This window comes from Schistocerca gregaria, chromosome 8 (genome assembly GCF_023897955.1).
Source record: "Schistocerca gregaria isolate iqSchGreg1 chromosome 8, iqSchGreg1.2, whole genome shotgun sequence".
NCBI classification, from domain to species: Eukaryota; Metazoa; Arthropoda; class Insecta; order Orthoptera; family Acrididae; genus Schistocerca; species Schistocerca gregaria.
In genome coordinates, this window is record NC_064927.1 from 106,020,513 (window position 1) to 106,048,105 (window position 27,593).

General features: G+C 50.8%; 1 protein-coding gene and 1 pseudogene across 4 annotated transcripts in view; one reads left to right on the forward strand and one right to left on the reverse strand.

Annotated features, from left to right (window-relative positions):
• LOC126284511 (uncharacterized) overlaps positions 1–27,593 on the reverse strand; it is a 384,018-nt gene that overhangs the window by 40,048 nt on the left and 316,377 nt on the right. For 3 of the 4 annotated variants that reach the window (XR_007551488.1, XM_049983487.1, XM_049983489.1), the window contains exon 3: positions 8,926–8,972. The exons of the other annotated variant lie outside the window; for it this stretch is intronic. The gene's annotated coding sequence lies outside the window, so the exon portion shown is untranslated. The remainder of the gene's footprint in view (positions 1–8,925; positions 8,973–27,593) is intronic. 4 annotated transcript variants of the gene reach the window in all.
• Positions 8,223–8,340, forward strand: LOC126285686 (5S ribosomal RNA; annotated as a pseudogene).

Consider the following 27,593-nt stretch of genomic DNA (forward strand, 5'->3'; position numbering starts at 1 on the left):
CATCGAGGGATCACAAATTTAGTATTGGAGGGCAGCGTGGAGGGTAAAAATCGTAGAGGGAGACCTAGAGATGAATACACTAAGCAGATTCAGAAGGATGTAGGCTGCAGGATGAAGAAGCTTGCACAGGATAGAGTAGCATGGAGAGCTGCATGAAACCAGTCTCAGGACTGAAGACCACAACAACAACAGTTACATATTTGCATTTAAGGTATGAAATCATGGTAGAAACAAAAGGAGGTAAAGCTTAAGTTCGGCCTTTAAGCATAAATCACATATTATTTACATGGAAGAAGATCTGACAGTTGAGGGAGGCATCAAGGGATCATCAATTTAGTATCAGAGGGCAGGGTGGAGGATAAAAATCGTAGAGGGAGAGATGAATACACTAAGCAGGTTCAGAAGGATGTAAGCTGCAGTACGTACTGGGAAATAAACCAGCTTGCACAGGACAGAGTAGCATGGAGAGTTGCATCAAACCAGTCTCGGGACTGACGACGACGACGACGACGACGACGACAACAACAACAACAAATAACAGAAAACAAGCCAAAGAAGAATCCTGCCTCCGGCATGGATGTGTGTGATGTCCTTAGGTTAGTTAGGTTTAAATGGTTCTAAGTTCTAGGGGACTTATGACCACAGCAGTTGAGTCCCATAGTGCTCAGAGCCATTTGAACCATTTGAAAATAGGAACCTTCTCACAAAGGAATGTGAGGTGATATCAAAATTTATCCAACATACAAAAATTAACTGCAGGGCTTTCATGTATGCAGTAGTAGCACACAAGGAAACAGTTTAAGGTTGTGAAGCATAAATGGACACCAGATTCTTATCGTAGGCGCTATCGGAAACGCAAAAAGCAGGGAGCTGTCCATTCTTTTGTCCAACAGTCTGTCTCCTTCCATGCATTACTCCCGCTAGGAGATCCTTATTTAAGGACTTGTGGGCATCAAGGTCTTCAGCAGAACAAGCCTTATGTTATTGTGCTAATTACGGTACGTAAGCCGGCCGAGGTGGTCTCGCGGTTCTAGGAGCGCAGTGCGCAACCGTGCGACGGCTACGGTCGCAGGTTCGAATCCTGCCTCGGGCATGGATGTGTGTGATGTCCTTAGGATAGTTAGGTTTAAGTAGTTCTAAGTTTTAGGGGACTAATGACCACAGCAGTTGAGTCCCGTAGTGCTCAGAGCCATTTGAACGGTATGTAAAAAATGCAACAAAGACGATTTCCCCTACAGCGGTAGGGATATCTGCAAATGTCTATTCAGCAATGACTACCAGCTGCCACAACAGCCGCGCGGGATTAGCCGAGCGGACAGCCGGCACGGTAACTTAGCGTGATCGGTCAGAGGGTTAGCTGCCCTCTATAATAAAAAAGAACTAAGTCAATGGATCAACCACGAACTGAATCTGATGTCTTCCGACGTCCGCCCCGAGCAGATACAACGAACGAAAACGAACAAAAAGAGATTACAACAACAAAAAAAAGCTATCTAATTCGCTGCAGTCACGGACTATGCGCCTGGTACCGGCGGAGGTTCGAGTCCTCCCTCGGGCGTGTGTGTGTGTGTGTGTGTGTGTGTTTTTGCCCTTAGGATAATTTAGGTTAAGTAGTGTGTAAGCTTATGGGACTTAATTGCTAAGGTCATCAGTCCCTAACATTTCACACACATTTGAACATTTTTTTCCACAACACATCACAGACTCCATGCGGCAGGCAACGCAACTGAGCGTGCACTTCAGACTTCATTCAGTACGACGTCAGGAGATGGATGGAAACGTCAAATTAATGTCGCTTTCCGAGTCTTATTCAATCCAGCATGAGGTGTTATTAAGGTAGTTGAACGTTCTAGCAATTGTACTTTTATAATTGCCATATGAGTATTCCGATAGCCAAAGGAACCCGTTAGTGTGAAACTATCGTGAACTGCATTATTATAAAACTGCAAGAACTTGAGACAATACGTAGACTCTTCTCTTCGCTGGGTGACCTATTATTGTTATTTAGGCTTCTCTCCGTCCTAGGCGTAATGCAAATGAAACTTCAGCGGCGCTTTCGGCTATTTTTGACAAACATCAGCGACTTGTAATCAGTGCAAGTTACAACTGCATGATGATATGGCTCAGGTTGTCAGTAGTTGTGGCGGTGTTATGCTCTCAAACTGCTTACAGTAACGTTAATGGCGGCACACATAATTTAGCGCTGACTACCTAGTTAAGTAAACATAGTGTTGTGGCATCCTGGCTTCTCTTTATTTGGCCTCGGCTTGAGTAATCCGATTTAACGAACATAGTGTTCCATTCGTGGGCTGCTAATGATACAGGTATGACTACAGAGATCATCGTGCGGGTATTACATTAATTCTGCAGTGAATTGGTTATCAAATATTACCCTCAGCTATGCAGCTGGAATCACTCATTACACAGGTACTCTATGGTGTACTTGGTTAAGGGATCAGTTCGCTGCAATCCTGCTTCTACTGTTCGTAAATACTCGTATACTTCATAAATTGTTCAAATGGCTCTGAGCACTATGGGACTTAACTTCTGACGTCATCAGTCCACTAGAACTTAGTACTACTTAAACCTAACTAACCTAGTGACATCAGACACATCCATGCCCGAGACAGGATTCGAACCTGCGACCGTATCGGTCGCACCGTTCCAGACTATAGCGCCTAGAACCGTTCGGCCACCCCGGCCGGCATACTTATATACTGACCATTCGTTATTTGACTAAATATGAACTACAATCTGATTCACATATACACTCAGTCGCAAAAGTATTCGGACAGCATGTAACGGCGCATAATTTTGCAGTTTGCTGCACGAACAAATACAGAAATTGTACTTTGTCGCAAAGTGAAACACACAAGTCCCAAATACATTACATAGTACCCGTCTAATACGAAGAACTGTTGTTGGGCAAGTGTCCGTTACGTAGTATTTCCTGAAAACGGCATGGGAAGGTGCAACAAAAGTATTCGGACGCAGGCGGACAACGTGACATAATAGTTCATTCCAAGAAGCATAGAGGGTTAAGTGACTACTAATCATCGCTATCGTCTCGCGGAAATTTCGGACAAACTGCAAACACGTATCGCGAGCCTGTCCACGTCGACGATGGGTCGCAGAGGGAAGTGTTCTACGTTCGAGGAAAGGTAACTTGTCGTTTATCATCACACAGAGGGGAAAACCTGGAGGGAAACTGACGCAATAGTGAACATGAAGAAAATTACAGTTCACGACATTATTGAACGGTTCGAGAAAGAAGACCGATTGGAATTCCGTTGCAGTACAGGACGACCACGGACATTTTCACAGAGAGATGAACGTGTATTGTGCGAAAGGTACAACAGAATCAGAAAATATCTGCTACAGGAATTGCAAGTGAGGTGGAGGGAGACCTCTGTATAAAAGTTCATCTCGAAACCGTGCGGAGAGTACTACGACGATCGCAGTACAATGGTCGAGTGGCACAGCGAAAGCCATTCATAAATGCAGTGAACCAGAAGAAATGTATGCAGTTTGCGAGGAAATACGCCGAATACGGTCAGGCTTGCTGGAATCGGGTGATATTTTGCAACGAATGTAAATTTACATTATGGCAAAGCGAAGGAAAGGCAAACGTGTGGCGAAAGACCAATGAAGAGCTGAATCCCAGGAACCTCAAACCAACAGTAAAGTTTGGAGGTGGGAGCATCATGGTGCGGGGATGCATGTCCGGCAATGGTGTGGGTGATTGTGTTCACTGATGATACGATGAACAAGGAAGCGTATTTGAATATACTGCGAGGACATTTGAAGCACAGTGCACGACATCTAGGTATTGCGAACAACTTTCATTTTTATCAGGATAATGATTCCAAGCACACCGCGCATATTGTACAAATGTGGTTTTTTTCAAGTGCCCGAAAGTATTGCACCACCCTCCCCAATCACCAGACCTTAACTCAATCGAACATTTGTGGGATAAACTGAAACGGACCCTCCGCGCGGACAACATCTATACGAAGGGGACCTTGAAAGAGAAACTGCGCCAAGAATGGGCAAATATACGCCCTGATTTCACGAAAAAAACTCGTGGAAAGTATACCTAATAGATTGGAGGAGGTATTGAAAATGAAAGGTGGACCCACAAGGTATTGATATTTTCGTCGTACAACTTACGAACATTTATTGGACAGTGACCGAATACTTTTGTAGCAGCAGGGTGTGCAGGATGTTTCATTTTTGTTGTTAATTTTTCTGTTATTTATGTTGTGGAAACGAAATAATACAATAATTCTTTTGTAATTAATGTTGTTACCTATATATATTGCTAATAAATATGTTTGGGTTTCATAGTCAGTGTTTCTCGAGCACTCATTGTGAAACTTCACACAGCCCGAATACTTTTGCGACTGAGTGTATATGACATTGGTTAGTGCCGACAAACAGCAATCACTAACGGTTGAATGCCGTTGAAGTCCAATTACACTGATGTCAAGACAAATGTTCGCAAATCACCTTTATTGCCAACGGAGAGCAGCGCGCTTCGTTACAGGATCATTTAGTAATCGCGAAAGCGGTACGGACATGTTAGATAAACTCCAGTGGAAGACTCTGCAGGAGAGACGCTCAGTAGCTCGGTACGGGCTTTTGTTAAAGTTTCGAGAACATACCTTCACCGAAGAGTCAAGCAGTATATTGCTCCCTCCTACGTATATCTCGCGAAGAGACCATGAGGATAAAATCAGAGAGATTAGAGCCCACACAGAAGCATACCGACAATCCTTCTTTCCACGTACAATACGAGACTGGAATAGAAGGGAGAACCGATAGAGGTACTCAGGGTACCCTCCGCCACACACCGTCAGGTGGCTTGCGGAGTATGGATGTAGATGTAGATTGCCTCAAAAAATGCATCTTAAATGTCGAGAGACCGACGTCCACATTGTCACAGCGCGTTGGAATACAGCTAACATATCTGTCACTGAGCAGCTGCATTATTCCCGTGTATTGCATGTTGGCACCCATATATGCTTTTAAATTGTGGAACAAAATTGAAGTAGTAATTACGGTAAAATGAATTACAGATTGCCGCCTCCAATGGCGTGTGTTCCTTGTAGAACTTTATGTATTTTTCCGTCACCTTTTTCACTGTTATAAAACATTCATTCAGAAATATATTCACAATTTAAGTTATTATGCCCTTAACCACTATCCGAGTTGGAGTCTCTCTTCAGTTACAGCTAACCAGTGCGCACCTATTGCACTATTGTAAGAACCAAGATGCAGTATTTTGGATTTAAAATTTTGTAAATTCCTTGTAAGAACTTACGAGACCAAGCTGCTTAGGTCATCGGTCCCTAAGCTTACACACTGCTTAATCTAACTTAAGCTAACTTACGCTATGGACAATACACACATCCATGCCAGAGGGAGGACTCGAACCTCCGACGGTGGGCACCGTCAGGACACAGCAGCCAACCTCTCTTCAGCACCTGTCTACACACGCTCCTCGTCAACGTTTTTATCTTAAGTGGTATTCGGAAAATGTTTGTCAACTCAGTGATACTGCCGGACTGGAGCTGCATCAAGCTACTCATTTCACTAGAAATAGTTGTAATTTTCTGAACAATTCCTGTTTAATAAGTGATAGCGACACTCTCTCTCATCGTTTACTTGGTCAGAAACCTGCTTCTCTCTGCCCTAGCCTGTACTATAGCAATGAGTAATTGCTCACATTTTTGATACCTCACTGGACGTGTTACTGCAACTGTAGCCAAAGATTTAAATCGCCATGGAAAAGTATGTTTCAAGTCAGATTGTTTTGCTCCTCCCGTACTGTCATTGAAAACGATCACAACGAAATTAAGTATAGGTATCCTATGAAACAGTAGAGTTCATACTGTGGTGCTGTGAAGATGAAAAAAGCAGTTTTTCACATTTATCAGATGACAGATGGAATCTGTCAGATTTCACTAATTATAATTGCATTATTAACTGTTGATTCACAGGAGCTTTTCTGTCGCTTATTGTAACTGTTATTTGAATGTTAGAGCTGGGAGAACAGAAACATCAAATTTTCGCCGTATGGAATGTTCGAATTCACCCTAAGTCTTCACGTTTCGAACAAAGGCAGAGCATCCGTCAGGAAAGCTGACAACAATAAGCCAGGCCATGCCTGTCTTCTGTTGGATGTGCCAATGACAGTGATCTCAATAACAATATTGTACAGCAAATATACATTGCCAACTCAACTACTGGAGAAGCTCCAAAACTGTGAATCGCGTCTGGTGAAGACGCTTTCAAGGTTTCGGTCCGATTAAGTCAGTAAAACACAAATAATTGCCGCAGTTATTAATTTATGACATTTAGTTTGCATTCAGTGCACCGATGTATCACAAGTAATTGCACTCTAGCCCTAAACCTAGTTACAGAAATGTGAGTAAGACTCATTGACATATAATGAGGATCTTGCGGCCCTTGCCACCTGCAACTACGACACGAAGCTATAGTCACTTCCGAGGTCGGTCACAGAACACATCAGCTGGTATCCTTCCTGACGGTATAACAAACTTCGCAACAGCGCAGAATACAGGGTGATTCAAAAAGAATACCACAACTTTAGGAATTTAAAACTCTGCAACGACAAAAGGCAGAGCTAAGCACTATCTGTCGCCGAATTAAGGGAGCTATAAAGTTTCTTTTGTTGTATATTTGTTCGCTTGAGGCGCTGTTGACTAGGCGTCAGCGTCAGTTGATGCTACGATGGCGACCGTTCAACAGAAAGCTTTTTGTGTTATTGAGTACGGCAGAAGTGAATCGACGACAGTTGTTCAGCGTGCATTTCGAACGAAGTATGGTGTTAAGCCTCCTGATCGATGGTGTATTAAATGGTGGTATAAACAGTTTACAGAGAATGGGTGTTTGTGCAAAGGGAAAAGTTCTGGACGGCCGAGAACGAGTGATGAAAATGTAGCACGCATCCAGCAGGCATTTGTTCGCAGCCTAGGAAAATCGACTCGCAGAGCTAGCAGAGAGCTGCAAATTCCACAATCAACTGTATGGAGAATCCTACGAAAAAGGTTAGTTATGAAACCTTATCGTCTGAAATTGGTTCAAGCACTGTCTGCAGCTGATAAGATTAAAAGAATCGATTTATGTGATTTTATCCTTGCTCAAATGGAAACAGATGAATCTTTCGTTTCAAAGATTGTGTTTAGTGATGAAGCAACTTTCCACACTAACGGGAAAGTCAACCGTCACAATGTCTGTATATGGGGCACTGAGAATCCGCGGGAAACAACTCAGTATGAACGTGACTCGCCTAAGGTGAACGTTTTCTGTGCCATTTCAGCCAATAAAGTTTTTGGTCCCTTTTTCTTCGAAGCTGCTACAGTAACTGGACTACAGTATCTGGAGATGTTAGAGAATTGGCTGTTCCCTCAGCTCGAACAAGAAGCACAACAATTCATATTTCAGCAGGATGGAGCGCCACCACATTGGCACTTATCTGTCCGTAACTACCTGAACGTCAACCACCGAGGCGATGGATCGGACGCCAGGCAGCCCGTGACAGAGCACTTCATCACTGGCCTCCAAGAAGTCCTGATCTTACCCCCTGCGATTTTTTCTTATGAGGTTATGTTAAGGATATGGTGTTTCGGCCACCTCTCCCAGCCACCATTGATGATTTGAAACGAGAAATAACAGCAGCTATTCAAACTGTTACGCCTGATATGCTACAGAGAGTGTGGAACGAGTTGGAGTATCGGGTTGATATTGCTAGAGTGTCTGGAGGGGGCCATATTGAACATCTCTGAACTTGTTTTTGAGAGAAAAAAACCCTTTTTAAATACGCTTTGTAATGATGTATAACAGAAGGTTATATTATGTTTCTTTCATTAAATACACATTTTTAAAGTTGTGGTATTCTTTTTGAATCACCCTGTATGTTTGGCAACTCTATGAGCGACGAGTTACTTCCTTGATGGCACAGAACTATCCTGCTAAATTCACTTGATATTTTTGTGTCATTTCAATTTAATACTGAGTGATTTTCGCTTGAGATGTGAAGTAAGAATATCAGTTAATCCTTTTGAGACCACGAAAGTCGTTCCACATGGGAAATACAACTACTGTCGCCCCTTATGTAGCGGTTCATCTGCCATAGCGCTTACTGGGTGAATAAGTAAATGGAAGACACCACGCCTACTCGCTAGCTCCTAGGTATTGCCAACGGTCATACCATGTTGAATACACCGGTATTCGTCCGATCACCGAAGTTAAGCAACATCGGGCCGGGTTAGAACTTGGATGGGCGACCGCCTGGGAACACGTGTGCCGCCGCTCCACTGAGTGCCAGGTATCTGAGGGTTACGGGCGAGTACTGATCTTTAGATAGAAGGGACAGGAATAAAAGTGACTATTTCTGGAAGCTATGGCAACAGTAAACTGTGGTGAGGCCGTGCAATGCATGTTCGATCGGAATTACGAAAGGGCAATTGCATCTGAAATTCTTAACTTGATATTACACTACTGGCCATTAAAACTGCTGGCTGCCCGTCTGGCAACACGTGTTAATAGGATGGGGCCCCTCCACGCCCGCACCAACGTGGTGACCAAACCAAAAGTTACACTGTCACCTCCGTATAACACGTTAGTTTCAGAATCAGGAGTCACAGGATGCAGGCTGTGATGTTATCCATGCGTCTGGGTAAATTACTCATTTACATGGTCCATCAGGAGATAGAAGTGGTCGAAAACGATCGAAGGGTAGCGGTTGTAAGGGCAGAGGGAAAAAAGTGCCAAGGCAAGCGCCAAGGGAAAAAAACCTCTGCGACAGTAGGACGGGTAGTAAGGGCAGTAGCGGATTACTAGCTGCGACAGCGCATGCCAGGTGTGGTTATGTTAGTGCGAGGTATCGGGCATCGTTACCGTTGTCGTTGCTGGCGCTCGTTCCAGGATCTGCTGCTGCTGCGTCCCTGAAACATTACATTGTCGTCATGTATTAGTGGGCGATCGGTCATAGATCAGCTCACAGTGTGGGGGGGTGTGTGTGTGGCTGGTTTGCGTGCTGTGTGCAGTACGGTTTCCCTGCGATTGCCGGTATTTCGGCGGGTTAAGCACCTGGTGTTGCCAGTAGTAGCTGAGTTGCAGGGGCTCGCCAGTACTGTCATGTTAGCGTGCTATGGACCATAGATGTTCAGTTTCGTGCTAATAGTGTTTTTGGTCTATTATGTTTCCATCTATGGTTGTGGTCGTAGTTACCCAGAGAAAGGATAAACGGGTTACGCGAGTGTCTCGTGTTTCTGTATAGTCGTGTGGAGAGTTTTTGGAATACCTGCAAGATGGTATCTAGCCGATATCCCCGGTGAAGGTCCGCGGTGCGCGTGTAGCGCGGAGCGTTGCTTATGATTCTGAGTACTTTGTTCTGTATGAGCTGCAGACGGCGCACACGTGTAGGCGCAGCGTATCCCCAAACGAGAGCAGCATACGTCATCAGAGGTCTGATAAGTGTGGTGTACATGGACCTGGACACCCTCCTATTCAGTGTGCTACGCCTGTTAAGCATAGGGTAGAGTTGTTTGAGCCTCGCGTTTGCTTTGTTGGTCACGTGTTGGATGTGGTCCCCCCAGAGTAGTTTCCGGTCCAGCCAGACACCGAGGTATTTGACCTTCTCTCGGAAACGTATTCAATGTATAGCATAACGGGTTGGTGATCTGAGGGCAGATCGTTTTCATCAGCAACGTTGAGTGTCGTTGTTATGCCCTTGATGAGGGCCATGTCTAATATGTCTGGCCTCTGTCCCCTCCGGTAGGGAATCTGCGTCGGTTCGGTCGGCGCTAGTGTAATGTAGTTTCGTCCTAGCGCTTGTTCGTATAGTTTTTTTGCTGCTGGAGTTTCGTATACGTGAATTCCAGTCTGGGTGTTTCGCGTTAAGATCTCCAGCGGCTATTACGCGCGGTGACACGTTGAGTATAGTGCTGATGTCGCGTGTCTTAATGTTCTTAGGACTGTTGTATACTGACACCAGTGTGGTATAGGCTCCGTTGAACTTGACCCTGACGGCGGTTGCCTCTAATTTTTCAAGTTCAGGGAGCACTATGTTTGTGTGTTCAATGTCTTTGTGTATAATGATGGCCGTTCCACCGAAACCAGAGCCGTCCGGTCGGTCGGTACGATAGAAGCAGTAGCTGGTAAAGTTTAGGTGGTTCTGCGGTTTGAGTTTAGTTTCGCTCAGTAGTGCGATAAGGATGTCCTTACGCTCCATGAGCGCGGCAAGTTCCGCCCTTTTGTTGTTGATCCCGTCTGTATTCCAGAACAGGATCTGTGATAGTGTCTGGTTGTTTGCGAAGGGGGCCGGGTGTGGCGTATTATCCATGTAGGGATGTGGACAGTGTGGTGAGAGCTGTTTGTATGGCAGTCAAGTACTCTCCGGGTTGGGCAGACATGAGCTGCGTGAACAGTGTGGTGATGACCGCGAAGATCCTGGCGAAGATCTGTTGGGTCGTATGCTGGGGGAATAGTGTTTCCAATATTCCCCCTTGTGTTGTGTTTGTGTTGTGCGTGTCGACCTGTGGCTCGTTTGTGGTGTTAGCGGCCGCTGGTGCGGGTGTTGGCGTTGTGTGTGGGCTGGCGCTTGTGTTGCTGCTGTGTGGTGCAGTCTGTGGTGCCTGTGTTACAGTTGTGGTGACAGGTGGAGTAGTGTGTGTGTGTGTGTGTGTGTGTGTGTGTGTGTGTGTGTGTGTGTGTGTGTCCTGGTGTCGCTGGCTTGCTGACTGTGTGCCTGCGTTTCAGTGTTCTGTTGTTGCGGAGTGGTTTGTTGTGGCGATCGTATGTTCCCGTTCCTGTTCCCTCGAGGTCGCCTACGCCTTCTCTGGGTTTTCGGTTCTGGGGGTCCTTGTGTTTGTGCGTCTTCCTGTGCGGTCTGCGTGGTTTCGCATGCCGTGGCCTCAGGGAGTGGGGTCGTGTTGTTTTGGGAGCTGGTGTTGGAACCGGTGTGGTTGATGTGTTTTCTGTTGGCTGAGACAGTTGTGTTGTTGTCGCAGCGGTTGTGTTTGCGCGTGTGATGGGCGCGGAGGTTCCGCCGCCCGCACCGCTCCTCCAGGGCTCGTAGCCATGGCGAACGTTACACCGTTCCTGACAGGGTTTGGTGCGGGCCTTGGACGTGGTATGGCGCTGAGTCCTCTAGCTTGTTGTATTTTACGCCTATGCGCCTCTCTGTATACGTCGCAGCCCCTGTAGTTGGCCGCATGGCCTTGACCACAGTTGGCGCAACGGCGTGCGTTTCGTTGTGCTTGTGTACAAGCTTTGGATGCGTGTTTGCCAGCGCATCCGCGGCAACGGGGTGCCAGGCGACAGCGAAGGGCCGAATGACCGAATCGCTGGCAGTTGTTGCATTGTTGGGGGACGAGTGGTGGTTCATATAACTCTACCCTTACGTCCATCCGCAGAAGGCTTTTTATCTGAAGAAGGCCGCGGGAGGCGGCCGTATCTGCCATCTCGACCAGGTAGTGTGGTAGGTGTGTGTGTGTGTGTGTGTGTGTGTGTGTGTGTGTGTGTGTGTGTGTGTGTGTGTGTGTGTGCGTGTGTGTGTGCGTGTGTGCGTGTGTGTGTGCGTGTGTGAGCCCGTCATCCGGGTAGCACTTCCGCAGTCGTAACCGAGGAAGTTGAGCGCCGCTTGAACTGTTTTGTTCGGTGTGCTGGGGTCCACTCTCTTCACCACGTACTGCTGTGTCCGCTCTTCAGCCGTTCTGTACGTGTAGTGCTCGATCCCCTGTTCTTTGAGGAAGAACAGGAGATCTTTGTACTCTGCGTTAGTAGCCACGTACTGTGAGGCCCTATCCCCAGAGTATTTAGTGTGGAGCGTGCAAGGTGTGTGTCTCGCTTCGAATGTGGTGTTGAGGACGCTAAGGTCCCCATAGTTCTGTATCACGACTGGGGGAAAACCAGTCTTTTGTTGTGCGGGCGTAGCTGCGGTTTGTGTACTTGTGTTATTACTGACCGCAGGTCGGTTCGTGTTGGTTTGAGTGTTTGTGTTCCTAGCCGGAAGTGTTTGTTTTGGAGTAGGCAGCAACGCCTTTCGGCTGCCTAGCGAGTTTGGTTGCTCGCCTGTGCCTGTTGTGTTTCTGCGTCTGTGTGGTGGGCCCTCCACCTGCCAGGGCCCGGTGTAGTGCTGTTCTGTGTCCTCGTCCGCCGCCGCTGATTCCGCCACTGGAGTCAGCAGCGACAGCGGGACGGTCGTGCAGGAGTCACCAGTAGCAGGCGAGTGCAGCGTTATGTGCAATGTAGTCCGTTTCGGCGTGTCGTTTGCGCCGCAAAGGTCGCTTATCAGCCGACGTTGGTCCAGCAGTTCCTGCGCTTGCTGCGCGATCTGCCGATCCTTGTCGGCCAATACCTCCCCCACGGCGGCAAGCGGGACGCTGGCGTTGACGGGGTCAGTCTTTCGCTGCGGGTTATGGCGGGAGAAGCACCGGCGGAATCTGCCATCTTGGTGTTCTGAGAGGGACGAGAAAGGGGAACGACAATTTTGCTCTTTCTGAAAAGAAAAATCCCTAACTGTTTGACCCTACGGAAGTGGGGGGAGTGCCCTACGGCCTAGCGTGCACCGTTGGTGCAGTGGCGCGGCACCTAAAGGAGGTGTGGAAGAAGAGAATCGGCCTACAGTCGCGGGGTGATCCGACGTGAACGGGCCCCTGGCACTGATTAACCCTACAAAGAACGAGATAGCCTCGCTGGGGAGTTTGTAACAAACGTTACGGGGTTGCTGTGAGTCTAGGACTCTTCACGACAATTCTGCTTTCCACAACTACGCGGTTTCTCGACGAAAGGGAGCAAGCTCAACCCTCCGCCGATCCACCGGGCGCTACTGTCGCGCTTCGGAAGAAGACTCTCTGTAGAGCAGAGCGGTCAGCGAGGCCTAAGCCCAAATAGCTACCGATGCACCGGCCATCACCGGCTAAGAGCTCCTTCCGCCACGACGGCCAGAGCGCGTCTGGCAACACGTGTGCCGCTCGCTATTGTGCGTCCTAGGTAGCCGAGGACTACCGGCCGCCGAGCCGTCGCCGCCCGACATTCTACCTCGCCGCGCACGCGCCCGACGGCCCCCGCGCTTCGCCAGCCGTAGCTGTTTCGCTTCTAACGCACGATCCAACGATTCGGTAAGTCACGATGACGACGTATAACCGCTCGAACAGCACGTTGCAGTTGCAGTTGCAGTTGCAGTTGCAATTGCAATTCAATCGAGAATACGTGAGACCGACGGCCTTTGAAATCGAAGAATGGATGTTCGACCAACTGCGTATAGAGGAGGAGGAACTAGAGGGGCTGGTGCTCGATTTTACATTGTATAGTTCATTCATAAAGTTAAAAACACTAATACGGTGTGAAACCCTTGTGTTCACACATGGTGGAATACACCACAGAGACGGCACAGTGAGTGATGTGAAGATCTCCTTCGCCGGATACGGTGTGCGTCATTTGAAAGTGTATAATCGTCCATTTGAAGTGCCTGACGAAGTGGGACGTTACTTGCGTCTTTGTGGCGAAGTAATATCTGTTAACCGCGAGTTCTGGGGTGCTGGCCACCGGTACACGGTGGACTCTGGTGTGACGATGGTGCTGAGAAAACACACGCCTTCCTTTGTAACGATCGGCGTGCATAGGGGAGTCGTGCAATACAACGGCCAGCCCCAAACGTCATCAATCTGCAGGTCCACGGAGCACATGATGGCAACCTGCCCGAGGAGCAGACGTCCGGCGCAACGTTCGTTGTTTGTCTAGTGTGAAACGCCCAGATATTTGGCCGTTGCGCTCCAGGGGACTGGTCTTCCTCGTAGCGTTATCTCCTTGAGGTCAGCCGGCACTTTCCGGTGGGCAATGACGATTGCTTCTGATTTGGCGCCGTTGTACGTCAGCCGCCACTTTCCCGCCCAGTTTTCCAGATTGTTGGTTGCGGATTGCAGTCGTCTTTGTAGGAGTTGCGGCTGCATGCTGCGGCAGTACACTGCAGTATCGTCCGCGTACAGGGCGAGTTGCACCCGAACTGTACGCGGAAGGTCGGCAGTGTACAGCGAGTATAGCACTAGACCCAGGACCGAACCTTGCGGGACTCCGGCGAGTATTCAGCGTTCTGTGGAGATTGCAGTGTCTGCCCGTACGTGGAACGTCCGACCTGCGAGGTAACTCTGGGGATTCGTGGGTCACACGTGAAGCTCCTGCAATGTAAACAGTTTATAAAGGAGACCTTTGTGACACACTGAATCAAATTCACGAGACACGCAGAGCAGAAACGCGCCGAAGTACTCGCGTCGGTCCAGGGCACAGAAGGCTTCCTCTGTCAGCCGCAGTAGTTGCTGGGTGGTGGAGTGTCCCTTCCGGAATCCAAACTGCTTGTCGGGCAGGAGGCCTTCCACGTCGATGTGGTTTCCCAACCGACGTAGGTATACCCTCTCGAAGATTTTCGAGAGCGCTGGCAGCAGGCTGATCGGGCGGTAGTTGCGCACCTGCCTGTGATCCTTCGCTGGCTCGGGTAGGGCCACGATCTCGGCGTGCTTCCAGCACTCTCGAAATATGCCTGTTCTGATGATGGTGTTGAAAATCCCCATGAGGTGACCGATTGCGATGGCGGCAGTTGAGGAGCTGATTTGTGACGAGGTCGGAGCCTCCTGCCGTTAAGATATCGTAGCTGGATCTCGACTTCCGCTTCTTCTATCGGCTGGAGGACGGTGTCATTGTCTTAGGCCGCCAAGAAGACCGGCAGTCGCTCCTCCACCGGTAACACGTGTGCCAGGTCGACGGCGTCTTCCACCGGGGTGAAGTTTGCAGCGAACGCGTCCGCGAGGGCGTTGGCCTATGCGTCCGGTTCGCTGACGAAGACGTTTCCGACTTGCAGTGGCGGTAATTTGGCGGTGCGTCGGATGAATCCTTTCACTGCGTGACATGCTGTTCCGTCCTCGGTTTTCTGCGCCCATTCTTCTATTCTGTGGGCGTCGGCAGCTGCTGTAATTCCCCGCTGCATCCTGTTTAGTTGCCGCTTCGTTGCGGGATTCCGTGTTAGCTGCCATTCGCGGCGAAGTCTATTCTTCTCCGTGATGGCAGCTTTGAGGTGTGGCGGGTATTCTCGGGCGCGTGGCTTCTCGTTATCTATTCTTCTGTTTGGAGTGGCTGCCGCCACAGCTTCTGCGACTCCTCGGGTGAGGTGCCGCAGCGCCGCTTCCGCACCGTGTTCCGTCGGGTTCGGTGCGTTTCCGATCTTGGCCGCCATTTCGGTTGGAAACGTGTCCCAGGTGATGCCCCTGAGGTCGAGGCCCCGTTTGGTTGTTTGGACGATGTCCGCGTTCAGTTCGAAGACCAATGGGTCGTGGTCGGACGCCATCGTGGCCCTCGTGGCGGAGATGAAGTGTCTCACCCCGCGGACGATGGCCACATCTATGACGTCTGGTTGCGCGCCTCTTCGTGCTGGGAAGATGGTCGGCTGGTGGGGTCCTATAACCTCCGTACCGAGCTGCTCGGCCACCCGTTGTAGACGGCGACCGCTTGTGTTTGTTGTCCTGGAGCTCCAGATGGTGTTCTTGGCGTTAACGTCGTCTCCGAGGAATGTGGTTCCACGGAGGGAAATTAGCGCCGCGAACTCATCTGGCTGCAGTAGTCGGTAGATTGCCACAAAATTAATCTGCCCCTGGTCCGTTTGTGCGGCTACTCCCGTGGCCTCCACTGTGGCGAGTTGCGGCAGGTGAACCCTGTGGTGGGGCATCGTCCTCCTCCTGTACACCGCCGTGCCGCCACCCGCGGTGGACCGGTCCTCCCGGTAGCAGTGGTAGTTCGCCACTCCCACTTTTACGCTGGGCTTCAGATGTGTTTCTGCGACGAGACAGATGTCCAGGTTCTCGTCGCAGATGAAGCTCCTGAATTCAGCGTCCTGGCGACGCAAGCCGTTGGCGTTAAAGACGCCGATTTTTATACCGCGGTCGTTGATATTCAAGATGTCTGGTGGAGATGGCCAAGGTAAACGTCTGTGTTATCTTCTTCACAGACGCCGCGTATTTGTTAGGGAGGTCCTCGATCACATGGAGGACCGTGTCAATGAGGCCTGCCAACAGCTGCAGCATTTGGGCGGCCTTGTCTTCCTCCTGTGGTTGTTTTGAAGGATGTGCCGCTGTTGGTAGCGGCTTCCGCGCTGGCGCATTTCCGGGAAGTCCACGGGGCTGTCTATTTCGGTGGGCGTCACCCGGAGGCTGCGTCTTCGTTAAGGCCGGTTCCCACTAGGAGTGCCGCGCGGCAGCGGCGTGGTTGCCATGGAAGCGGCGTCAGCGGCACGGCGCAGTGGGCTCTGCGTCGCGGTTTGACCATGTCGAACCGCTTCCCCTGCCGCGCTCCAGGTGCGCGCCGCCAATCAGAGAACACGTTGTGCGTGACGTCACGTACGGAACCCCGGGCCACGCGAATTTTCGCCGAACCGCTGGCGCGGACGCGGCGGCAGCTATGAATCACTTATTATCCGATTCCAAGGATTCTTGGGCATGTTACAGCCTGATATCTTCTCTCGATAAGGACAGAATTTCTTTCCGTTATTCATGGTGGTTACTTGCTGTATCGCATTTACGTAAACCTTTACACGAAATTTTAATGAGCTTGCACAGGTAAAAACGCATTGCGTGGATTTTGCGTACAGTTCATTTTAGGTAATACATTATTGCGTATGAAATTTAGTCAACATATCGAAATTGTTTTTAAAGCTGAGAGCAGATCGATAGTTATCACCGTTCTCGACATATTGAATGATATGTCGGCGGACGGGCTGTGCCGTGAACCGTCCTGCTCGTCGTAAACCATGTGGCTGTATCAACCGCAAATTTCGTAAACGGTTCAAGAGACGAAACCTTTTTTTTTTTTTTTTTTTTTTTTTTTTGGAATCTATAACTTGTGAAAACTCGCATGATAAATATCTATCCCTTCTGAATAACTGTAGCTACTTTCATATCTCGGTAGATAAACAGATTTTGGATGATTTTTTTTAAACGGCATTTAACAGCATGTGGAATGAAAAGTTAAACCGAAACTAATTTGCTGGTATGTCATAAGATGTAATTTGCTAAGTATCTACAGCTATTGATTATTTCCTTTGGTAAGTAACAAACGTTTTTTTTTCTTTATCCAGTGTACTTTATTGTTTCAAGACGCGTTTCGCCTTTTACTTTAAGGTATCTTCGGTGGAATCTAGAATGATTCAGTTTTGTTTTGATATGTGATACTTGCAGATTATAAAAAGGTTCAGATCTTTTTTTACGTGAATAACTGATTACTTGCAGAGAATCGATTTTTGGCGGACATCTGCGTTTCCCCCACCTGATCACATGCAGGAGGTTGAACTAAAACTTAGATTATGGAACGTAAGCACAATTTCATGTTCTTTTTCTTCTTCTTCTGTCACTAGCTGTAGACATTTTACCGAAAACACTGATTCGAAGTCTTAACTACAGTGTGCTCACCTCATGTTCCTTCCTGTTTGGTTTGTTTATGTACATGTTGCCAACAGAATTATATGCTGAAAACTAATATTTGTTTATTTCTGTTCACCTTATATCTGTGTGTGTGTGTGTGTGTGTGTGTGTGTGTGTGTGTGTCTAGCCAGTGATAGTTATAGAAAGTTGAAAGTGAATGCAGTAATTGTCAGATAGTGGTTGAAAGATTTGGTGTTCAGCTGTTTTCAGTTTTGGTTTAAATGTTTTGTGGAGGAGTGCATGGAAGAGTAAATTCACTACTTACATCAATAGATAAAATAGCAGAATAGCATTTCAATAGATGATTATTATCAAAATACTATCACCCAACCCCTTTGTACTCTCCCTTTGACGCCTCATAACATGTTCTGTCAAGTAACCCCTCTTGTAGTCAAAGTTGTGCCGTAATTTCCTATTCCTCTTCTATATAATTCCGTACCTCTTCTTTAGTCACACGATCCTCGTATCTAATCTTCAGCATTCTTATTGATCACCACGTTTTGAAAGCGTCCATTGTCTTCTTGACAGAACTGTTCATCGTCCACGTTTCACTTACATACAAGACTGGATACTACGTTAAAAAGGTATTTGTGTGGAGTGCAACCATTAGAATTCATATTCGGTGTGAACAAATCATCTTTTTCAGAACACTTTTGTTGCTATTGACAGTCTTCAGTCATGTTTGCTTGTACGCCACTCTGTTCCAAATATATATTATTCTTTCGCGATTCTTAAGCAAGGTGCTGGCGATGATTACATTATGCTCTGTGGGAAACTATCAGGTGGCTTCCAGTTTCACCCCTTCCACCTAGCCTTCGTGTTCTTACTGTTTTCGTGTACCTGCTCCCGTATCACATTTTAAATTTTTGTCTCACTTAACTATCTGAATAATCTCTTTTGTCGTCAATGTGTTAGGAGATAGTGAACAATCATGAACGGCAGTCATGAAATCTGTTTATGGTGAAATGAGAAAACATGAATAATTAAATATGTGAAAGAGTACATTGTACAGAAAATTAAAAATTGGTATGTCTTCACCCAACTTCGTCTTCCCTTCATGTAGGCGTAAGATATAATTAATCAAACGCACTGCGCGTTTCAGTGGGTCCTGCCCCGTACCTCAGTGGCTGTCCGTCATTGGCTACCGCTAGCGTCTGCCGCTTCCAGATGGGAACGCCGCCGCCGCCGCCGCGCACATTGTGGAGGGTTGAACCCTCTGCTGTTATCGAAGTTCTAGCACCTGTAAGGTGCTTCTCCTTCTGGCATGGTGTTGGGAGATGTGATGTCGTGATTTGTTGTTGTTGCTTTTGACTGTTGTGCTTTTTTTTTCTTTTTTTTAATAAAAGAAGACAGGACAGAGAAAGGAACAGTAGAAGATGGCGGAAAAGGAACGGCCCATTGACTAGCCAGGAATATTATTATACTAAATTATAGAATAAAGGATAGAAGGAGGAATAGTTAGAGTGAGTGAAATCGAAAGGCCATTATCCTGGCCGCCTCTTCCTCGTAGCGGCGTCTTGATTGTGGCAGACAGTTTTGAAGTGATGGTTTGGGGGGGGGGGGGGGGGGGGGAAGAGAAAGTAGTCAGAGAGTGACAGCTTGAGAAGTGGAAAGAGGAAGGGCCTGTCGTGATTAGGCCATCATTGGGGGGCAGAGTGGGTGGAAGGGGGGGTGACGTGCTTGTGAGGGTGTATGACATGACATGGTGGTGGATGATCGATGATGTGAGAAAGAGCAGGTGACATGAGATGAGGTGGCTTATGCATGCGAATTCATGGGGGGCGGAAAAGAAGGTCTGGCCATCGAGTGGTGGCTAGACGATGAACACGGGTACCCAGGGAGAGGATTAAGGGATTAGGAGAATGACGTGTTTGTTGGTAAAAGGAATTGGCTGCAGATAGGATGCGGGTGCGAAGGAGCGACACGTCGGCCACGTTGTGGAGTTCTTGGGTTGGGAAGTCGAAAGGGAGGTGGAGGGCACGCCGGAGAGCCCGATTCTGGACGGTTTTGAGTCGGCGGAGGTGGGTGGGGGCAGCATTGCCGCACACCACCGCCGCATATTCAAGGATGGGACGAACAAGGGAGGTGTACAATCTAACAGCAAGGTGTGTGGGGAGTGAAGAGGTTGGATTGATGAGAGGGTAGAGCAGGCAGAGCCGCCCCATTGCCTTACAACGCACGTCATCGATGTGGGGGCGCCAAGTAAGGCGCTGGTCCAGGGTAACACCCAAGTACAACGCAGTACGAGTCCAGGGGACTGGGGTACCAAGGACCGTCACCTGAGGGAGCCGAATGGGAATATGGCGTCGGCAGATGATAAGGGCTTGGGTCTTGGAGGGATTAAATGCCAGACGCCAGGTCCTAGCCCAATCGGTTAAGGATTCTGTAGCACCCTGGAGCCGCTGTTGTAGACCTGCCGCACTCCGAGAACGAGAGAAGAGTGCAGTATCATCTGCGTAGAGAGCTAAATGTACCCTCGGCGCAGAGGGCAGATCGGCTGTGAAGAGGGAGTAGAGTAGCGGTCCAAGTACGCTGCCTTGTGGTACTCCTGCCCTAATGCGTCGTCATGTAGATTTCCCATCAGGGATCCTAACGTGGAAGGTGCGACCTGCCAGGTATGTGGCTATTAGCCTTACTTGAGACACTGGAAAGCCAAGGGAAAATAGTTTGTAGAGCAGCCCTTCGTGCCAGAACGAGTCAAACGCTCTGGACACGTCGAGGAGTATGGCCCCGAAGTACTCCCTACGTTCTATGGCGTCCAGTGCCTCTTCTACAAGGCGCAGGAGTTGGTGAGTGGTTGCGTGTCCCTGCCTGAAGCCAAACTGCTCATCAGGGAGGACTCGTTCTCGAGCAATATGGATGAGCAGTCGTTTAAGGTACAGCCTCTCGAACACCTTGGAAATGGCGGGCAAGAGGCTGATGGGGCGGTAGCTGGCAGGGGAACGAAGATCCTTCCCAGCCTTGGGGATGGCGACCACCTCAGCATGTTTCCAGGCAGTGGGATATTGCCTGGTTGTGAGGATGTTGTTGAAGGTGGCCGTCAGGATGGGAATAGAAGCTGGGGGTAGCTGCTAGAGGAGGGTATTCGTCAGCTTATTGGGGCCGCCAGCTTTCTTGGATTTGAGGTACCGCAATTGCAGTTCAACCTCTTCTTCATTGATGGGGGTGATTTCATCCTCAGGGTGCTGTACGGCAAGGAATTGTGGGAGGCGTGCCGTTACCAGGCGGATGTGGTCGGGGTCAATGGGGTCGTTGACCGGGGTGAAGTTGCGTGCGAAGACATCAGCCAAGGCATTTGCCTTGGCGTCTGGTTCGGACACAAAATCACTGCCGACCTGGAGGGGGGGAATCTTTTGCTCTCGTCTCAGAAGGCTTTTTGTGAGCCGCCAAGTGGACAGGTCACTCAGGTCAATGGCAGAGATTTTGTTCTCCCATGCCTGATTGCGGTGGTCTTGCACCGCAGCCTTGATTTGGCGCTGTAATCTACTGATGAGGCGCTTGGTTGCCGGATTCCGAGTGAGCTGCCATTCTCGGATGGTCCGGTTTTTCTCTGTGATGAGAGCAAGGATGCTGGGGGGGGGGGGGAGCAGACGCAGATGGTCTGGGGGCCGGGGTGGACGGTGAGGGGTCGCTGCTACTGCAGCATCTAGGGCTATGGTGGTGAGGTGAATGAGGGTGCGATCTGCGTCAGTTTGATCGGCAGCAGGGATTGTGGGTAGGGCTGCTTCGACCTGTCGCTGGTAGGACTGCCAGTCAATACCGCGGATGTTCAGGCCTTCACTCAGCGCCGTCGGGACTCCAACGAGATCGATGGAGTAGATGACCGGCCGGTGGTCAGAGGCCAGAGCGATGCGGGTGGCTGCAGTGATGGGGTGGGGTAGACCTTTCACCACTGCGATGTCTAAGACACATGGGAGACGTCCTCCAATGGGGTATATGGTGGGGTCATGCGGGCCGATGGTGCGGCGTGGTGCCGCTCAGCGACCCGGAGAAGTCGACGACCAGATGTGTTTGTTAATCTACTATTCCAGTCAGCATGTTTGGCATTGAAGTCACCGCCAACGAAGACGTCGTTGCCGAGCGACAGCAATGCCTCGTAGTCTGGTGTTTCAAGGAGGCCTCGAGGTGGTCTATAAAGAGCCACGAACGTGATGGGACCCCTCACCGTGTGGACAACAACGCCAGTGGCTTCCACTGTGTTAAGTTGGGGGAGGGGGATCGGGTGGTGACAGAGGGAGTTACGTACGTACACCGCCGAGCCGCCATAGGCGGTGGGCCTGTCCTGTAGCAGTAGTAGTTTGCTACATGGACAAGAACACCAGGTTTGAGGTGCGTCTCAGCAACAAGGCAGATATCAACCCTCTCATCTAGGAGGAACTGTCGGAACTCGCCCTGTTGTTTGGGGAGGCCGTTGGCGTTCCAGATCATGGCTGTCAGTCCGTGATGTCTAACAGCCATGACTGGTTGGAACGGGAGTGGTGGTGGTTGTGGGGGACATGGATTGGGAGAGGGCAGTGGCAAGTTGGTGCGGGATGGTTTGAAGGAGGGAGTGGAAAGTGGTGGAGATTGCCAACATTGTTGATGAGGTCGCTGAAGTGGGTGGGAAGTGAGGGTGGGGTTGGGATAGGGTGCTGCTGAGATTGTACCGGGGTGGGGAGGGGGGCCAGCAGTGCTTGACACCTGCTGGTTGGATGGGGAAGGAACAGCGGAGCGTGACACCCGCTGTGGGGAGGGGGGAGCAGTGCTTAACGCCTGCTGGGTGGGGAGGTGTGGGAAGGCTGCTGGGGGGGGGGGGGGGATGGGGATGGAGAGGAGGGGGGGGGTAGGAGCCCAGAGGGGCGGGATGGGAGCGAGACGCACATTGGGATTAAGCCCGCGGCGCCGATCCCACCATGGCACCAGAATAACTGGTGCCCCCGCGGGCCGCCGCCGATGGCCTTGCAGCCCTGGCTTGATTCTCCCTGAATTGTTTAATTTTTGGGCAGCCCATGTAGCTGCCCGTGTGATTCCCGCCACAGCGGGCACAGGTGGGGGGGGGGGGGGGGGCGTCTCGGGGTTTAGAGCACTCCGAGGAGGCGTGTCCACCGGCACACTTCACGCAACGCACCTCGCGGGTGCAGTCAACTGCGAAGTGCGCCAGTCCCTGGCACCTATAGCACACCAGGGTCATCCTCCTGGAGCGCGGTTTCTCGATCGTCACGCTGGCGTGATTGAGGAGCGAGAGGGTCAGGAGGTGGCGGTTCTCCGGCGTGTCAGGGGCGGAGACGAAGAAGAGTGGAGTGGGGCGACGGGTTCGAGGGGAGATGATGCGTGATATGACTGTGGGGGTGATATTTAATGATGTGAGTGCCTTCCTCAGGTCATCGTCAGAGTACTCCATGGGAAGCCCTCTGACGACGACCCGGAGGCGGCGGGTCCTTGTGGGGGGGGGGGGGGGGGTGGAGAAACCTATTTTCAGTTTGCTCAATATAATGAGCGTCTTAGCCAGGTCGGAGGGAGACTGGACAGACAGTCGATAATTGTCGTTTCCTGACCACTTTATACGGAAGGAGTAGTCCGTGTGCGTGGTCAGGATGTCTGCCAGCTCTTTGTAGGGCCCTTTGTGCTGGATATAGATGGGTGGTGGAGCAGGGGGGTGGCTGAGGGTGGGGGGGAGGAGGATTTGGGGGGTGTGTCTGCGGTGCCATCAATAGCAGCAAATGCGTTGCTGACGGGCACATCCGTCAACGACGTGGTGAACTGACGGCGGGGTGCCGTTTTGCGCGCCACCTGGAACCCTTCCGCGTCAGTAACGGCCTTCTTCTTCTTGGTTAGCCCGCGTTCGGCAGGCTGCGTAGCCTCGGAGTCGGACGAGGCTAACTGCCGCTTCCGACGCTCAGCGACCGGGCGCCGATGGTCGTCGTCGAACTCCATCACGCTCCCGTCATCGCTGTCGTCGGCTGCGGCAGTCATATTGGGGAAGAGGAGGGCCTGCAGCCGAGCACTGTCGACCTGCCGGCCTCCCTCCTCCGCGGCATCACGGAGGGCGATGAGTTTCTCTTGGAGACCCTCCTGTATGTCTGCGTCAGACATCAATGACGACGCAACATCATCTTCGGGTGCCGGAAGCTGTTGTGGGACACATACAGCGTCCTCTATGTCCGGCATGTCGAGTGCTGATCTGGTGGGTGGGGGGAGGGGGGAGCGGGATCTAGTACGCGGCGTACGCGGGCTTGTGCCACGTGAAGGGGGCCCTGGTGCGCAGATTTCCCTAATATTGGCCCTAGGTGCAGTTTCATCGATGGCTGCATCAATGAAACTGCAACCGGGAGTGGCAGGGGAGGGGCAGACAATCGTGGATGTGATGGTTGTGGTGGTGATAGTAGTGGTGCCGATGGTAGTGATCGGCAATGTGACGTCACCGGCTGCGGCAGTCTTGGTCCTTTTTGAAGTCCCAGTGGTGTCCGTAGTCGTGCGCGTGGTCGTCGTAAGTGGGGGGCCGGATGGGGCCGCCGACGAAGCAAGCTCCGCCGGATGGCGATACGCCACACGCGTCGCATTGGTACGCACACTCTTCGCCCACGGCATTCCAGCTCGGAATGATGGGAACGCCAATTCCGTGAGCCACCGCGTCAAAGCGGAAAACGCTTGCCGCTGCCGTTGCCCCACGCCGCGCTCTAGTGGGAACCGGCCTTTACTCGTTCTTGCGTGCGCGCTGCGCGCTCCCGGTAGCTGTAGTGGCTGCCGTCTGATCAGCTGATCGCTGCCGTGCCCACGCGTTAGCACGTGGTGCCGGCTGCGGCCGTGCGGTGCTGCCATCTGTGAGCGGCGCGCCTCTCTGGGCGTCACTCGCCGCTGGCTGTGTCCCTGAGGTGCTGCCACCACGCGGCGAGTTGTGGGACTCCGTCGTGGTAGCGGCCTCCGCAATTTTGTTGTAGGTAGCTGCGGAGACTGCCTTACCGGCTGCTGCGTCTGCATGTTGCTGCCCTCTGGTGGTGACGAGCTGTACTCGGCGGCTCGGTGCTGTCCTCTACGTGGCGAGTTTGGGCCGTGTTCCCTCCGCGCTGCTGCTGCTGCTGCTGCTGCTGCCGCCCTTGGGCGCGATCGAGGAAGGCTATGTACGTGGCCATGTGGTTTTCACCGCACCGCACGGTGTGAAGTCCTTGTGTGGTATTCATTTCATTGGACAATCGCGAGATGCGTGTTCACCTGCGCATCTCACGCATCTCTTGTCCATGCCGCAGTGTTTTTGGACGTGGCCTAGTTGCTGGCATCTGAAGCACTGTGCGTAAGGTTGTTTAGTGCGCAGATTTTCAGGTGTTACACTGCAGTTTGCGATCAATCGGAGCTGGAACAGCTGTCTGTTGCGCTCTGTGTTGGGAGCATACACACAGAAGAGCGGCGAGTCTTTTCTCGTTATTGGGTTTTTCATTTTAGACACACTGCTAACAGCGTTGCCCATGTCCTCAAATTCCTCTTTGATATGACTTGGTTAAGTTTTGTATGAGAACCATCGGTACACTACTCGCAGCGGTTTCTCCCTCGTTGACGAGTACTTGTAGAATTTGATGCCCCTGTCGGGAATTTCCTTATTGAGCATCATATAGTCAGTGGTGCTGTTCGTCTGGACTTTGAAGAAGTAGACACAGGTATTATGAAATTGTTTTTCCCTAGCACCTTCTGCAGCAGTTGTTGCAGCTCGCGGAATGTGCCGGGTAGTCCAGTACCAGCGGTGGCGGTTTAGTGCGGCGTGACGGTGCGGGCGTCTTTTGCACATCGTCTTCGCTATCGTCATCGCTCACGGCATTATATTGATTTTCCACTGCTATCGGAGTGGAGGATGGGATGTTGGCGCGCTTTGCCAGTTTCCGCACTTGTTGCAAGCCGTCTGCATCTACCTGCTGTTGTGCTCCACCTCCATTGCTGCGCCTGCGACCTTTGCCTGCAGCCTTGGGCCGTGCGGGAGGGCCAGTTGCCTTCCGAAATTAACGTGCATTAGCTGGCACGGGGGCGTCTCAGTCTGAATGCCTTCTCTTGTTCTGAATGGCTTGGTGTTCCATTTCAGTAACATCTACGGCGGTTTCCTTGGTTTGGACACCTTTGGGGTGGGCCGCCAATGGTGTGTTGGACTTCGGCAGGAGGTCCAACAAGGAGTTGAGCTCTGCCTCTGCAACTTCTGTGTCCTGGTTTGCAGGCGTTGTTGTTCTTGCAGGTGCGGTGCTGGCTGTGGTTTCGGGCTTGGACGCCTCGTTCTCGTCATCGAGGACGTTGTAACTCCCTTCGGTGTCCATGCATGCTTTCCTCATTTCCTTGCGGATGCGCTGGAGAACCGCTGCAACGAGGGAGTGAGAAGGGGAACACACTGCTGCTGCTGTAGAACACTGGCAACATCTGCCAGGTGTGCGGGCAGTGTAAGCAGCGTAGCTGCTGTTGTGTTGACCTCTGTGTTGTGTGTGGGTTCCTAACTCCTTGAATTTTCCTCAGGGAGCGCCTCTGACTAGGGAGGCGCTCTAAGTGACGTCACCGACACCGCGGGAGTTTAGCTGTTCCCGCAGGAGGTCGGGCCAATGCGTTGTCGGCCTGAGGTGGACCTGGCGGCCCAGCCCACGAATCAGGCGTCTGCCAGAGTGTTCCGCAGCGTTGTAGAACACACTGGCGATGTGCCGGAAGCGGTCCTGCAGTAGCGGGACGCCTGCTTCCTCGTGCAGTAGCCTCGTTGGGTAGCGAGGCGGCTTATGGAAGGCATGGCGCAGCGCCCTGTTTTGGACGCGCTGAAGCACCGCGATGTGCGAGGCGGCAGCGTTGCCCCATACCACGGCAGCATACTCCAGTATCGGCCGTACCAGGGCCAGATATAGAGTGAGGACCTGGCGTGGAGTGAGTGTGGAGGAACGGATGAGCAGTGGGTACACCGTCCGAAGTCCGAAGACGCCCCACAGCTCGACGCCCCCCCCCCCCCCCCCCCACCGAAGTCACGGACGTGGGGGAGCCACGTCAGGTGCCGATCGAGCGTCACCCCGAGGTATTTTCCTGTCCGCAACCATGGGATGGGGCCTCCCATGATCGTGACTAGCTGAAGTTCGGAGGCAGCCTTTTCCTGATAAGAAAATGGCCTGGCTCTTTGCGGCGTTAAATTTTAGTCGCCATTTGGTAGACTCGGTACCCCGTGTGCAAAGAGTTTGTACACGAGGCCGTCATGCCACACGCAGTCCAAGGCCTCGGAGACGTCGAGATTTTTTTTTTTTTTAATAGAGGTGGAGCCCCTCCACGCCACACCGGCATGATGGCCAACACAAAAGGTCTACTGCCATCTCTGCATAAGGGTTAATATTCACTAAAGTGAGGTGTCGCAGGATGTGGGTACTGCGATGTTTGCGTACGTCTGGTTAAGATTAACCATTAATACGGGCTCATCTGGAGATAGATTGGTCGAAATATGTCTAAGGGTAGCGGTTTTATGGCAGAGGAAAAAAAAGTACCGAGGCAAGAGCCAAGGGGGAAAAAAACCTCTGCGATAGTTAGGTCGGGTGGTAAGAGCAGTAGTGGTTGTCTTGCTGCATGCGATAGGTTGTGCAAGGATAGTCTTTGTTAGTAGTTGGTATCATGCATGTCGATACCTTGGCGTTGTGCTGCTCGGCAGCTGGCGCTGGGTGCTGGTACAGAGTCCTCGTTCAGCGTCGGCAACATGCAACAGTTAGGTTTGTTATCGATCTTGTGTCCGATATGTCATATATCGGAAGCACAATGTGAGGGAACTTTGGCAGCTTGTTTGTGCGTCTGTGGGCGAGCTCGTCGGCTCTAATAGCAGCTGGTAGTTACCGCTCAGTATTGCTGATACGCAAACAAGCGACAAACGTCGGCAATCCCCTGCATATGTTAGTTTACCATAGGTGGCTATTCCCTAGCTAGCAGTGTCTTTGGCCGCTTGTGCTTCCACCTGTGGTTGTGATCGTAGTTTCCCAGAGTGCGGATGAAAGGAATGTTCGAGTGTCTCGAGTTCCTGTATAGTCGTGTGGCATGTTTTTTGAGTACTTCCTTGAGGGTATCAAGGCGGTATTCATGGTGAAGATCCACGGTGCGTGTGTTGCGTTGCTAATGATTCGTAGCACCTTGTTCTGTATG